The 15078-nt window shown below is 28.5% G+C and overlaps 1 protein-coding gene across 3 annotated transcripts in view; it reads left to right on the top strand.

The window, feature by feature from the left end:
- LOC106679912 (homeotic protein antennapedia) overlaps window positions 1–15078 on the top strand; it is a 419490-nt gene that overhangs the window by 103135 nt on the left and 301277 nt on the right. Inside the window, exon 1 of one of the 3 annotated variants that reach the window (XM_067047193.1) lies at window positions 9451–9555. The exons of the other annotated variants lie outside the window; for them this stretch is intronic. The gene's annotated coding sequence lies outside the window, so the exon portion shown is untranslated. Of the gene's footprint in view, window positions 1–9450; window positions 9556–15078 lie in introns of those variants that run through there. 3 annotated transcript variants of the gene reach the window in all.

Here is a 15078-nt window from a genome sequence, read left to right as displayed (position 1 = left end):
TATGTTATTTTTATTCCGTAATGAAAGTGATTATATATATTTCTTTTTCTATATATTATTTTGTTATCAATTAATTTATATATCTCAGTGAATATGGCGTGAATGAGTTCTCTTAGGTCTATTGCTGATGTCTGAAGTACATGACAGGATGTAATACTAAACAATAAAGATATTAAAAAAAAAAAGTTATATATTTTAAAAATCATTGTCATCCATTATTTTTTAGATTCGTTGATTTACTAAAATACCTGACCTCTTTCGAAAAAAAGATTATTATCAATTAATTGCTTGTTTTTTTTTTTTATCTCATGGTTTTAATATAATATGTAATAAGTCATGATTTCCTATATTAACTCAATAATATATATATAAAAATCAGGTTATATAAATAATAGTATATGATATTCTTGTTCGGTATCCACTGTTATCATAGTGGGAAATGCCTTATCACCAGGAAAATAAATGAACTATGAGAAATATTAATTGGTAAATTCATATTATAATAATAAATATCGCTAGGCGAATAGTGAATAAGTTTAATAAATATTTCGTAATAATTTAGAAATATTCCTTAGATCAGTTAGACACTAATAAAGCCATGGTATGCACTGGCCGACACTACATTATCTCTTGTGGCATTATTTATGTCTCCGTATCTAACAACTGATACCCTATGACGGCTGACCTCAACCGAGCTCTCGGGTCGAGATTTTCTTCACAAGATCGATTGCAAATAGATTAGAATGGCTTTTCGATAGGGCAATTTATCATTTTGTCACTTAAAAGAAACGAGACAGAATAATCCTTCGAGAGCCCAAACCCTTTGCTATCCAATTCATGATATTTTGTTATCTTGGAAGAATCTATGCATGAACTGATTCTTTGCTTAGTAACAGGGTATAAAACCAATTGTTTGGTGGGTATCTGCATGGTATCAAATTTTGTAGGAACGAGGAATCCTTAACTTGATAATCATCTTTGAACAGATAAAAGATACGAATGAGAAAGAAAAACCAGGAACCAGTTCAGTAATTCTCAATATATATGTAGACACGCTGGCTTGGGAGTGGAGTAGCTCAATGAGTAAAGGTGCTGTGCTTCTAACTCCAAAGGCCAGGGTTCGAATCCTTCTATAGCAGATAATTATTTATTCTGCGCGAGTCAACCCAGTAGGTTTGAGGAGTCCTCCGGGGTCAACTCATCTAAAGTGGTATCCTTAATTGGTGGTTGAGCCTGATCTTGTCATCCTGATCAAATCCCCTCCTTGGAAGTCGTTGTTCTTGAAACAGTTCTTCATTACTGAACTACTGACTCTTCATTGATCATGAATGAATCAATTCAATCATCATGATTTTCATTTTCACAAGTACAGGCAAAATTGTTTATTCCCACTGTTTGGCAAAACTACCTATTTACTCTCCGAACTGTGTTTAGTTTTCATTAAATTGGCCAAAAAAAAACAACATATTTTTCTCCATTTGGGCTCTTGGATTACTTGTTGGTCTTAGATATATGTCGAGTTATCTGAATTAACGCCGAACTAATATTCACCATCATCAACAAATTTAACTCTTAAGAAGAAAGACGAAAGTTTTCGAGATGTTAGAATGATTCAGTCGATATGAATTGAAGCGAAAATATGACAAAAGCGTTATCAGTCCGATTCCTTACTAATTGGCGAGAGGAGCTCGTGGGATGCCTTAATGGATGCGATAAACTCGAGGGAGGTTGCATCCAAATCGCATTAACTCTCCATAGATTAATAGAGTAGAGGAGGAAACTTAAGTCGAATAATAGGAGAGTCTAATTAAGATTTCTGCTGGGGCTATCGCATCCCAGGATCTGTCTCTTGTCACTGCGTCTTTTTGTCTTTCTCCAGCGGACTTAACTATCAATTAGAACAGTCATTGTTCCCAAATGGCCGCCATCTAGTAAGGCCTTATTTACAGTTGAAGCACCCGAGATAATTGTAAGATATACATAATTTATTTAAATTACAACTACTAATTCCAGACTAATATATCGTATAATATTAATTGATAATATTAGAGCGACTTTGGATGATTTCGAATTATGAGTCTAAAGTACACGTGTCACAGTTCAATGAAGCTGTTAGCCATAACCTAAAAATAAATTTAAAAAATTGTTTACTGTGTTTAAAGCCCCATAAGAATAAATACATGGTCCACACTTTATGATTAAGTGTCTGGAAAATATTTACAAAGTTTTAGTAGATATAATAACAATATTTTGGAGTAATTAATGTTAGGGATTGATTATTCACATATACCCAGATTGATTATGTGTTAGATGAAAGAGTAGGAGTTTTCTAAAGAAAAGAAAGGATGAAGATTGGCAAATAGAGTAAGGTAGAGAATTCCAGAAGGACTTATGAAAATCTTCTGGAGACAGTCATATATAGATATATAAATCAAGGCATATATAAATCAATCGTTTGATATATAGTCTTTAATGAATAGACATCGATCTATTCATATACTTATTGTTCATTTGAACAAAAGGATAAAACCACTTCACCTCGATATACCTGTACAAGACATGAAAGCGCCAGGGAATCCGACGATAAAACTTTATAGATAAATTCTTAACTCTTTAGTCTCATCTTCCAGCACACTGAATTCCGTAGACTAAACAACCGTAGTCGAAGTGGTAAAATGAGAAAGGATACTTGGTACTGACAGGTATTCTAAGGTATGGAATTATCTTAGGAATTGTTTAAGCGCAGTAATGAATTCACGAGTGATCTAAGAAATATGACTATTCCAAGACAGGTGCTGATTTTAGATGATAATTTTTTTTTGTGTGGATTAGAAGTCAATTGGTTCACTGCTGAGGAAAATATAACAAGAGGGGATAATGTATTAAATAAACAATAAAATATAGAAAATACTTGAAACTAAAGCTCCTTTTCCACGTGTCACATACCGTATAAGAGAGTTACTTTGCTCCTTCAGGAATAACATTACTTCAAAGAGGTCAAACATTACATATTGCTCAGTGTGGCAGACTAGTTGTGGTGAAAGGACCAAAAGGTCTGAGATCGAAAGAAAAAAGATTTACCTTTCGATTGGTGGTTTTAAAATTTAGTTAACAAAGAATCGTAATTTTTTTTTTTGTATTTTTCGTTCTCCTTTTGCCATCTCACCCACTAAAAAGTTTTGGAGAACATTGACTTTAAGAAATCACTAAAAATATTTAAAAAATCTTGAGGAATTACTCTATTTTCGAGAATTTTTATTTAGCAAAATGTCTTTTTTATTTTAAAAAAATAATAGACATTTTGCTAAATTAATTAAGTGAATTATGCATTATCTAATTATCTTAATGAAATATTTTTTGCACAAGAAAAGCTCATTAAATATAAATAAAAAGAAATTGTAGACATTCACAAAGGCTGAGATAATGCTCGAAAGCACACTTAGTCGACGGGTTAACGAAAGCAGATGCGCTGAAGGTTGTCTCAGGTGTTGGCCAGATGCTATTGAAGACCGTAAAACGTCTTACAGACCATTCTATCGTAATAATACTTTCTACATAATTTTAGTACTTAAAATTTAATTATCGAATTAGAACATACAGAAAATTTTCACATTTCCATAATGCTACATTTTAATAAAGTTTAATTTTAATTTTTAATACACGCATATATATTTTAGTATTAATTTATTTTTTTAATTACACTGAATATCTATTTTTATTAAGAATATTCTTTTTTAAAAAAATTATTGAACTTGCATATTAATAAAAAAGTAATAATGTCGTATTGTAATAAAAATTATTAAAATAGTAAATGCTGAAATATTGAACAAATAAAAATTATTTTGTAAAATAATAAAAAAAAATGCACATCATAGAAAAATATTTGTTTAATAATAGAAAACGACATTAAATCATAATAGACAAGTCCGATATATCGTTTCAGGAAGTAAATAATCACAAAGAATAAGAACAAAGAAATATAATGAGATTTTATTAAATTATTAGTAATCATTATCAAATAGAACTTAATAAAATTTTGAGGTAATTATATAAAATCATAAATATGTATATATTTTTAATTCTAAGAAAAAATATGCAAATTATTAATTCTGAAGTTTTAAGTTTAGTATTCGTAATGGATGTCTTAAAATTAAAAAAAAAAAATAGATGAATATTTCACAAAATTTTAATAACTACATTGAAATAAATACTCGTATTTTGGTATGCTATGCATTACACATAAATTCAATAAGAACTATAAAATTTACAATTTGGCTAATTTTTATGGGATATTTTTAAAATATGGAACGAAGATTAGTCCAGTCCATTCATTTTTACTTATTTATACCTGATAACAGAAAATATTGTTAAGAGACATACTATGAGCGATTTTTTTTTTTAAATTTTGTAGAAGTATACAAAACAAAGAAAATAATAACATGTTATGTAAGACAAAGGGAAAATCTGATGAAAATCATGGGGGAAGGAGTAATTTCAATTACAATTACTGTAATTATAAATAGCAGAAAAAAAAATTACAAGTAATTGCCATTAATAAATGTAACGACTTGAAGAACCACTATATTGTAATTGCGATACGAAATTACAAATACTAATCAAGCCTAAATATTTAGATTTACTGATTACAACCTTATGTAACTGCAACACTGCCCAACTCAAGAAAGTAGAACTTAAAAACGAATTCAACGCATAATCGAATTACAAAAACGGTTATCTCTTTCGCTGATCTACGCTAGGGTACGAAGTCGTTTGTATACAAGAGGTTTTAATTCTTCGATAGCCGAAGCGCTATCAACCGAATGAATAATCTATTTATTCAGTTCTATTTGAATAGTAACGGTGCCGGCTACTGGCCCAGCTCCTCTCATGTTTAAATCGATTCTGTTAGAAATCGATAATAAATATTATCGATTCCTAACATTGACTTCGTTGGTGATGGACGATATCATCGTATTTTTATTAACATTTCAGCTGTAATTTATTCATTAAGTGTCATAATTTATATCAAACATACGACATTTCAAGTTATAGCAACTTTATATAAAGCTGATAAATTGAAACGAATCTATTTAATGAGATGGTAATGTTTTGTATCTCATAATAAATTATTAGAATTAACTTTCAATCTCTCTACATTAAAAATGATATTATTTTTATCTATGTTATGTAGTATTTTCCTCTTAAAACATGATAAACTAATCTAGACATCAATGAACACTTATAAATTTATATATTTGATGAAAATATTTTTTGTTTATGCTTTTGCTTTTCCTGTCGTACTTAACTGAGGAAATATTTTTTTTAATCTGCGTTTCAGATATTCTTTGAACTCCTTCTGCCCTTTATCCCAACCATTGTGCCAGAAACTGGTAAAAAAATAAATGGAGCTATGGCTTATATATTATTTAATAATAAATAAACTATATAAATAATAAAATAAACAGAATATTTTAAATAAATCAAGAAATAGCTAATACTTAAAAAAAAAAAAAAAAAACCTTTTATAATTGAAAATTAACTCTGTTAAATATATTTGTATGGTAAAATTGGAATCTTTTAAATTCCGGATTTACTCATTTCAAATCAACAGAAGGCTTGAAAAAGTCAAATAAATATAAGAAATTATAATTAAAACCCTAATTAATGAAGGTATTAGCAAATACTTCAATAATAAAATCAAACGATTGTAAGAAACGCTTAGAAAAAAAAAAAATTATTTCAGTCAGAAACATAATCAGAGTAATTCATGCATTAAAATACCTCCTAATATAAATAATAAAAAATAAATAAATATCAATTCATTTTACCAGATACTTGCTGCCTGCATGTAACTTTAGTGAAGACATATAAGGAACTAAGTTTCTACAACAGTTCAGTTCCTACTACAGGCCCATCCCTTGAGGGTGGGGTGACAATGAAACGGGAATGAACCTTCCGGCCCAATTTTATGAAGGTCTTTTTACCTCTAAGTAAAAAAAGAAAGAAAAGGTTCTTTTTTAAAAGCTCAAAAAAGGAATAAAAAAAAAAAAAAGGGTACCGAAACCCTCTTGCTCACTCGTTAACTATAGGGTGTTTTTTTAAGCCCGATAGAACTTGAAATTGTAAAAAATAACACAAAAAATTAAATTGTAATCAAAATTTTTTTTTATTCGAAAGATCAATACGTGACATTAACATTTGAAAATGATTTCGGGCATATGGGCACCGCGGCTGTTCTTGACGAAGCGCATTCTGGACGTCCAATTTTGGCCGTATGTCACGAATAACACGAACAATGCTGGCCTCCAAGGCGTCAATTGTTGCTGGTTTATCAGCATAAACCAGTGACTTCACGTAGCCCCACAGGAAATAATCGAGAGGTGTCAAATCGCACGACCATATGCGGCAATTTTGCTTATTAACAAACCCGTTAAGCCAAAAATGCGCCTCATCGCTGAACACAATTTTACAGAATGCGCTTCGTCAAGAACAGCCGCGGTGCCCATATGCCCGAAATCATTTTCAAATGTTAATGTCACGTATTGATCTTTCGAATAAAAAAAAAAATTTGATTACAATTTAATTTTTTGTGTTATTTTTTACAATTTCAAGTTCTATCGGGCTTAAAAAAAAACCCTATATTATTGAGCAAGACTTCTAAAATTTATTTATTTATATTTTAGAATTAGTAAATATTTTACTCCAGTAAATTTATATAACTATTGAAATACATTTCTGAAAGGTTTATGAATTAAACAAGGATAACATTTATGGATTAAGGATAAAAGAACTAATAAAGGTTGGTGAATTATTGCCTAAACATAGAAAGATGAAAAGGTATCAATAAATTACGATTAAAAAAAAAATTATTTTTTTTTGCTACTACTAGAAATATATATTTAACTGTTTATAGGATATAATTTTTTTAAAATAAAATTTTCATAATACGTATTCAATCAGTTTCTCTGTTCTCCGTATATGTGTTATCAGCTGCGAATCATGTGTAAACAAGAAACATATTTTTTTTTCTTATTGACTATTATACAAGAGTAGAAACAAAAAATGGTTATTCAGTTTAATAACATTCTATATTTAACGTCTAACGACAACGAATCAATAACCAGATTGACAGCTTTCCTGATAGATACCATGGATTTATTCATAACCGATAACCAATTTGAACTATAACATTGTCTAAAAATGCAACCATAAGTCCACCCTTTTCGCCTGTCATCGAATTTCACTGTGTGAGTTGTGAAGCTTAGTTTTCTATTTTCTTTTGAAATCTATTTAACAATTCGCCAGTTGAGAAGGTAAATCGAAACTCGTTTAAAATTAACCATGCGAATTAAAATCCTTACAAATACAAAAAGCTAAAATGGGCTAGGTACGTGAATCACAACAGCAGCTGCTCACGACAGATAAGTATCGATGTATTACAGAACAATTCGTGTTGATCTCTTCCGATAGATTGAAAATGGGTGTGCAATAATTGTGAGATAATAAGAGGAAAGGTATTCAATTTATTTTCTATCAACAGGAATCGATTATAGTATGTTTATGTAACGGAAAAACGATCCGTCGACATCCCCCATGCCAGGTGCCATGACAGATGTTCATATCAAAGGTCCCATCAACCCTCTCCGTATCCCCTGGAGTGGTTGTAAATCTTGATCCTGACGGGTCTGCCATATCTTCAGTCCGGGGGTGTCGTCTGTAACCCTGGAGGAGTCTGCCAAAGCCATCATTTAAAGCTGGCCTTCTTGCGATGTCGTTTGTTTCCCGCGCTTATAGCCCAACTGGCGGGTACAAATTGAGTTTTTTGCGAAGGAGTGTGAATTCACGACGTGTCGCATTTATATCTAATAGTGTTCTTGAGATCATAAATTTATCACTTGTGACCAGAACAAGAAATCAAAATATATTATATATCACGTTTTTATGAAAATAATGGGATTCTTTAAACCTTAATATAGTCCCTCTTTAGTATTTATAAGAAAATATCTATATCCAATCGTTTCATACTAAAATGTATCGCACTTTAATCTAATGTTTAGAGTGATACATAAATTCCATTCCAAAATGAAGATAAAATTGTTTATACACCACAAATAAAAATCTTCCTGACCATGTTTCCTGATTTTTATAGACATTTTTAGAATTAAGATGGGAATGAAGAGGTTGATTAGAAACGTATTTTTTGGCGCAAGTATTTCACATTAAATTCAATATAAAAAGACCTATTTAGGTATGAACCAGTATCACTTTTTCCCAAGAAAAGTGAACAAATTCAAATATTGAAGATTTGAGAAAATCTACGTAAAAGTAAAGTAATCTAGAGCTGCGTTTAAATTTTAAGTAATAATTTACTACCATAAGTACTTACTTGAAGTTTAAAAGAAGATTTATACTGTTTTAATTTATGTTCTAAAGCATTTTTAAATTTATTTTTCTCCAATGCTGGATTTTTCAGTTGTGTTAGTTATTTCTTGCACTTGAGCCATAGGCATATATACACGCATACCATATTTTACCCGTTTAGTCCTGGAGCCAGTATAATTACGTATAAATTTAAATAAAAGTTTATATTATTCGAACATCTATATCTGAAGATTAAAAGCTCAAACTAAATTGTATAAAACAGTATTGGCATTATGAAAAACATGTTTAAGATGTGATCAGATTTCACATAACTGAAGTCTTATGTACTTATTACTTTCTACCAGAATTAGATAGTAATGTACTAATAACCAAAAACTCATATTTGACTCACTGATGTTTTTCATTGAGAAAAATTATTTATCTACGACAAATTGAATCCAAAGAATTTTATGCGATCTTTCCTTCTTAATCTAGTTCCCTTCAAATCCTGCCTGTACAATTATTTCTTGTCCAAATTTCCATAAAAATGTTAATTGTTAATCCTAATTGCAATAAAAATTTATAGATACCTATTTATTGTCTCATTATTTGTCTTTATTAATTATCTTTTTTTTCTCAAAGAATCTAAAGCCCATCTACTTATTATTTCTGTATTACTGTTCAAAAGTAATCAGAATAAATATAAACTTTATTATCATTATTATTAGAAAATGGCGTTTTAATTACACTTTTATTCAGGTAATTTTAATTTTCGATCCCAAGATCTCTCCTCACTTTTTTATCTAAGCTAGTTCTGTCGTGTTTTTCCAAAAAAACTAAAAGTACCACACTTTCCTCCGATTTCGCTTATTGCACCTTCGCAACACCGCTACTAGCCCATCGACTTCTTCGGCTGGACTGCTCTTGACCAGAAGGACTCGCGTACCATAGACCTTCCCCCTGAACGTACCCTTCCCCACCTGCACCCCTGCAGCGGGGGTTCCTCCCCACCAAATCGCAGCCATCATGATGTCCTCCCCTCCAACCGGCAGAAATACGGCCGCGAACCGCAGTTAATATCCTGTTCTGTGTCAGTTGATATCGTGTTACCAGTTAGTGCCCCTTGTTCTTCGTCGTATATGTGTCGCCTCATAGGACAGCGGGACACCTGCTTCTTGTAGTTGAACCCCTAAGGTTGGAAAATACAAATACATACATAATATATAAATATTTTCTAAAAAGGGTTCAAAAATTCCCTAGAAAATGTATCTAGCTAATATTATAGTCATTATTAATTTGGAAAATTGACAGATGTTTAATACTTATTGATTATTATAATTTTATAATATTTTTAATCTGTTTAGCAGCTATGAAATCCAAGGATATGTTAGGATATCATCATATGATATTTAAATGTATTATTGAGAGGATGTATAGTAACTATAAAAATAATATCTTTATGAAAACAATTAATTTTTTAAAATATTATTATATTACAATAATGCATCATTTTGCCAATAATAATTTTCACAAACATATTCATTATCCGAAATACCATCACACATTTTTACTGGAAAAAATTTTGGACGATTATTGATTAATGATTATTAACACGATTTTGGAAGGTTATTGAAACTATAATTTCATAGATTAGTAATTTATAATCTCTTTTAATTAGCAATAAATAAAACAATTTCTGTGATGACGAAAGAAAGAACCACTATTGTAATATCATATCAATTAGTTCATCAATTAAAAATCACCAATAATTGGTAATTAAAAATATATATACTTACTAAGACCATTATTGATTGTTTTTATACGTAAATGTTATATTTTTTACTAAAGAACATTTCCTTATTACTGAAAGGGTCAATTTGAAAAAAAATATCTTATCACTATTTGTTTTTATTTAAAAATTTTATATATTCCATTATTGAATATCAGTAGTAATACATGAAAAATTATAATATAATAGGACATCTATTATCCAGCGTAACGGAAATGAAATCGATCTTTATAAAAATTAAAACAAGAATAGAACCTCTATTTTTATAAACGATAGTAAATCACTTAAAAAAGAAAAAACGTGTATAAAATATTTTATTTAATTATTAAAATTTAAGAGCAGAAGTGTTGATTTCACATCAAAAGTGTTCACATATACAGTATACGTATAATGTACACAAATTAAGCCAATTAATTTGCATAATTACAGTAACAAACCTAAAATTAAAAATAATTTATTATCTCTCTCTGTTATCACAATATGATATATATAAAAAATATATACGAAAATCCTTATGTACTTGTGATGATTATATACAAGAAATTATATTGTAAAAAATATAATTTCTTGTATATAAAAATTATTCATTAAACGATACATCAAGATTTTAGAAAATTTAAAAAAAAAATTAATTAATGTGTCAACAGTTAACTAGTCTATAAGATATCTGTGTTAACACTTACTGTTCTATTTCTTCATGGTCCCAAATTTCAAGTCATAACTTAGGATTCTAACAAAATTATATTTGTTATTTATTTACATTAACAATGAATACAGATATAAATTCGTAATAAAATTGATAAATCAGAAAATTATATGAGCTAGATTATTTAATCAGATTTAATTATAAGTTTATTGTTTATTTAATTTAGCAACAAATATAGAAATAAATTGGTAGTAAAATTGACGAATTAGAAGGTTATATGAGCTAGGTTATTTAATATGACTTATTTATAAGTTTATTGTTTATTTACAGAAGAATATAGACATAAATTCTTAATAAAATTTAAATAAAGTTGATGAATCAGAAAATTATATGAGATAGGTTATTTAATCAGACTCATAAAATGAATCTCTAAACTTGTTCATTTAAATACTGATCCCTATATAAAATGCCTAAGGCAAGAAAAAAATAAAAGACAAAAACACTGATAACTCCTAAAGACTATAATCTTAAATTATGGCAAGATCATTTGATATCACTGGGGCGAGTATAATCACTTAATCCAATGACTGCTCTTACAATAGCCGTGGCGCCACCTCAGTTAATGGAGGGGGTCGTTGTATAACGTTTTGCATTTATGTAGGCACTGAATTGTATAGAGTTCTATTGTAGATTTATAATTTTTTTTTTTATTATTAAAATATACAATATACTCTAACATCATATATCAGTGATACAGCCTAAGGAATACATATTGTTAATTATAATTAAAATAACATTTTGGCAGGAATCAACAATAATTGTATAATTGAATATACCTAATTGTATAGAGTTTCTTTGTATACGTATTTATAAATATATTTTTTATTAAAGTATACAATACACCATCATATATCAGTTACACTGGCTCAGAAATTAATAAATGTAATAATAATTAAAATAAAAATATTTGAGCAGAAATTAAAAATTATAAATAATTAAGCTAATTAATCTTTTTCAGGAAACAGCAATATTAAATAATTTATGAACTTTGAAAATTAAATTATCATATTCAGTTAAAAATAATACTAATTAAAATAGAATTCAAATGAACAAACCACTAACGTAAATTATTATTTTATTAAAATAAAACCGAAAAGAGGATGAATGAATCAATAATTGTTTCGACCTTTCCTCCTAAAAACTATAATTATTTTTGTAACACATAACTGTTAATATAACAAAAAAAAAAAAGCTATAAACTAAATAGTAATCACCAAATAAAAATTTAGGTGAAGAATCAAAAAAAATTATTTTCATCAGATAAATTTATTAAGTTTGATTTCAATGTCTTTTGTTTTTGTCTTCAGATAGTTTTACACACTGTCAACATCTGCTAACCAATTAACGTAAGAGATAAATATTCTACAACAAAGTTTTCAGTTTGTAAATTAGCTTTGTATATTAGATTTGCTTTATTTGTTGGCTTTCATGTATAATAAAAAATAGTGTTGTATTTAATTTGTTGTGAAATACACTTCAGCATTAGTTTTAAAAAAATAAATAGATAGTTTGTATTAATATAGAATTTTTTTTACTTTTTTAACATCCATTTGTGACATGCATCTATGAATAATAATAATTATTAATATACAATTAATAAATTTATTTATGTATAGTTAGAGGCTACAATTTTTAATCTCTGGTTTTCATTTGCAAGCTATTTCAATCAAAAATTAATTATTCCAAAATATAATTGACTGAGTAATCATGTAGTGTAATTCTTGTAAATGACAACAAATTGTTAAATAATTTCCCACTAATTTCATTTATTTATTCCATATTTTAGTGCTTATTTTATTAGTTATTCAGTAATTTATTTACCAAATTATTTTATTAGTTATTAATTAAAGTAAAATTGGAATTTTGAATTGTTATTTGTAGAAATGTATGTTCATTAATTATGCATGCACTTAATTATCTCAGAGTATTATCTGGCATTGACGTACCTTATAAATAATTGTTCATTGAAAATTACTATTCCAAATTTTAAAAACATATCACTAGGTAATGAATAATTTATGACAATTTAATGTGTTTGCACGGCTTTGATTTATCGTACTTAGAAAAAGTTCCATTGAAGTGACTTGTAAATTCAATTGAAACTAATTTTAGATCAATGATTTATGAGGTACAAAGGAATGTGTCGTTGACTTTTACTTAGGCATATGAAGATTTTTTTAAATTAATCTTGTTGTTGTAATTAATTTTTTTTCTAAATAAAAAAAATACACTATTAATGATATACAATAGTGTATTTTTTTTCTAATGTCTAAGATAAGAATAAAATTTTATAAATAATAAATTTATAGTAGTAATATTGAGGGTAGTAAAAAATAGGTGATGGTAGGAATTGTAGCATGTTGAGTATTCTTTTAGATTATTTTAAATTAAAAAAGAATTATTTAAATATACATTTTTTTTCTTAAATTACCTAGTCTAAACTAATGGCGCCATATAACTTTCTAACGTAGATTAACGACAGTATTATGTAATGACTATTACATACATAATTTCATGGCATAATTGTACCATACCATGAAAGGTTAACTCTGATTGTGACAAATATGCAACAGGAAGATAACATTCCCTTCCTAAACCATTTTGATTAAGACTCGCTGCAAACTCGCACCTGCTATAAAACTGTTAATCCACCGGAAAATTATAAATGAACATTATTTACGGATTATAATTTACTAAGAGCATCCATAATTTATAAATGGCCAGCTCCCCTCTTCCCAGTGCACGCCGTAAATAAAGGGAAGTTTCAAATTGAATTTTCTCCAAATGAAGGTTTTATTTATCGCCCTAAATATAAATAGGTTTCCGCGTGCGGTAGTTTTAGGCAGCTTCTGTCGGAGCTTGGCGGTCCTAATGCCGGCAGTTTTGGCAGACAGGAACCCCTTGCTGCCAACGGCTACTATATATATGTGTGTGTTGCCTGTGCCAGTTCCTCATCTGATAAATTAGATCATCTCATCTGGTGTTGTGATCTTGTGGTGAGCTGTGTAGGATTGAGAGATGAAAGAGAATGGGATTGCGGGAACTAGTCTGGACTTGAGTTTACTGAAAGTCTTGTTTGTCACTGATTTCTCTTCATAGTGGATTTATACTGTTGAATGCACTATTTGATATGACAAATTTCGTATCGGGAAACAATGTTTTTCTGAAATAATAATTAAATAATCCAACAGTATACAATGGGGTTATTTTAAGTTTACAGTTAAATGCAGAATAATTCATGAAAAAATCATTAAGGACAATCCATATTAATTCATTTCCAGACTTTTATTGATTTATTGTTTTAACTTATTTATTCGTTTAATTATTTCTTTTAACCAACTTTTTGTTTTTTTAATTCACTTATTTTTTTGTTACAATAATCAACTGCAGTGACTATTGTGTCTTTTGCTTGATTTTATATTGCTATCAAATAATAAATTCATTTAACGTATCTCTGGAAACGGGATGTCTGAGAGAGAGAAATAGGGGGGATACAATTGTTAAATAGAAAAAAAAAAGTAATCAGAATATTTGTATTTAGTGTATAGACGAGTATTGATTGTAAAAGGAAATGGTAAAAAAAATATTGTTATAGCATTTTAATTTATGTAGTGTATATAGGTCAGATTATTGATTGATTGTATGCTGTGTATTATTGCAACCCAATTTACTTGGGGAGCAAGGCTAAATAAAGCATTTATATCTAGTAATAGTTAGGCTGACGGAATATAGTTAATTTAATTCAGATTATATCTTCAGCGAAACAACAGATTCTGTCAGATCCAGATGAAATTATATGCCTACTTTTTATATCAAATTTTATGTTCAATTATAATCAATTTATTACTGTACTTATTAATTTTGGATATCGATTATAGATAATAAAAAAAATCTTACAGTAAATTAAATCAAAACACAAATTTCTTTTGATCCTTTTTCCTCACTATCTTTATTCTTCTTCAACGTTCCACTGATGTGCCCGACCCATCAATTTTAAGGTATTACGAGAAATATAGAGTTTATATAGAAATATTGTGAGGAGTGAAATTTAGTTAAAGGAAATGAATATGTTAGAGTTTTCTAGATAATGGCCTAAGGGCAGAAATGTTGCTGAAAAATAAATATAGTGACAGAAAAGGATGGAAAGAAATCATTGTTTTAATTTAAATTGTCTATTCTCAAATAAAACATTAATATATTAATGTATATTATACATAATATA

The sequence above is a fragment of the Halyomorpha halys genome, unplaced genomic scaffold (assembly GCF_000696795.3).
Source record: "Halyomorpha halys isolate HHAL.00 unplaced genomic scaffold, Hhal_1.1 Scaffold15.1, whole genome shotgun sequence".
Classification (NCBI taxonomy): Eukaryota; Metazoa; Arthropoda; class Insecta; order Hemiptera; family Pentatomidae; genus Halyomorpha; species Halyomorpha halys.
The sequence above is the reverse complement of the archived record's forward strand: the minus strand, read 5'-3'. Positions and strand labels throughout refer to the sequence as shown.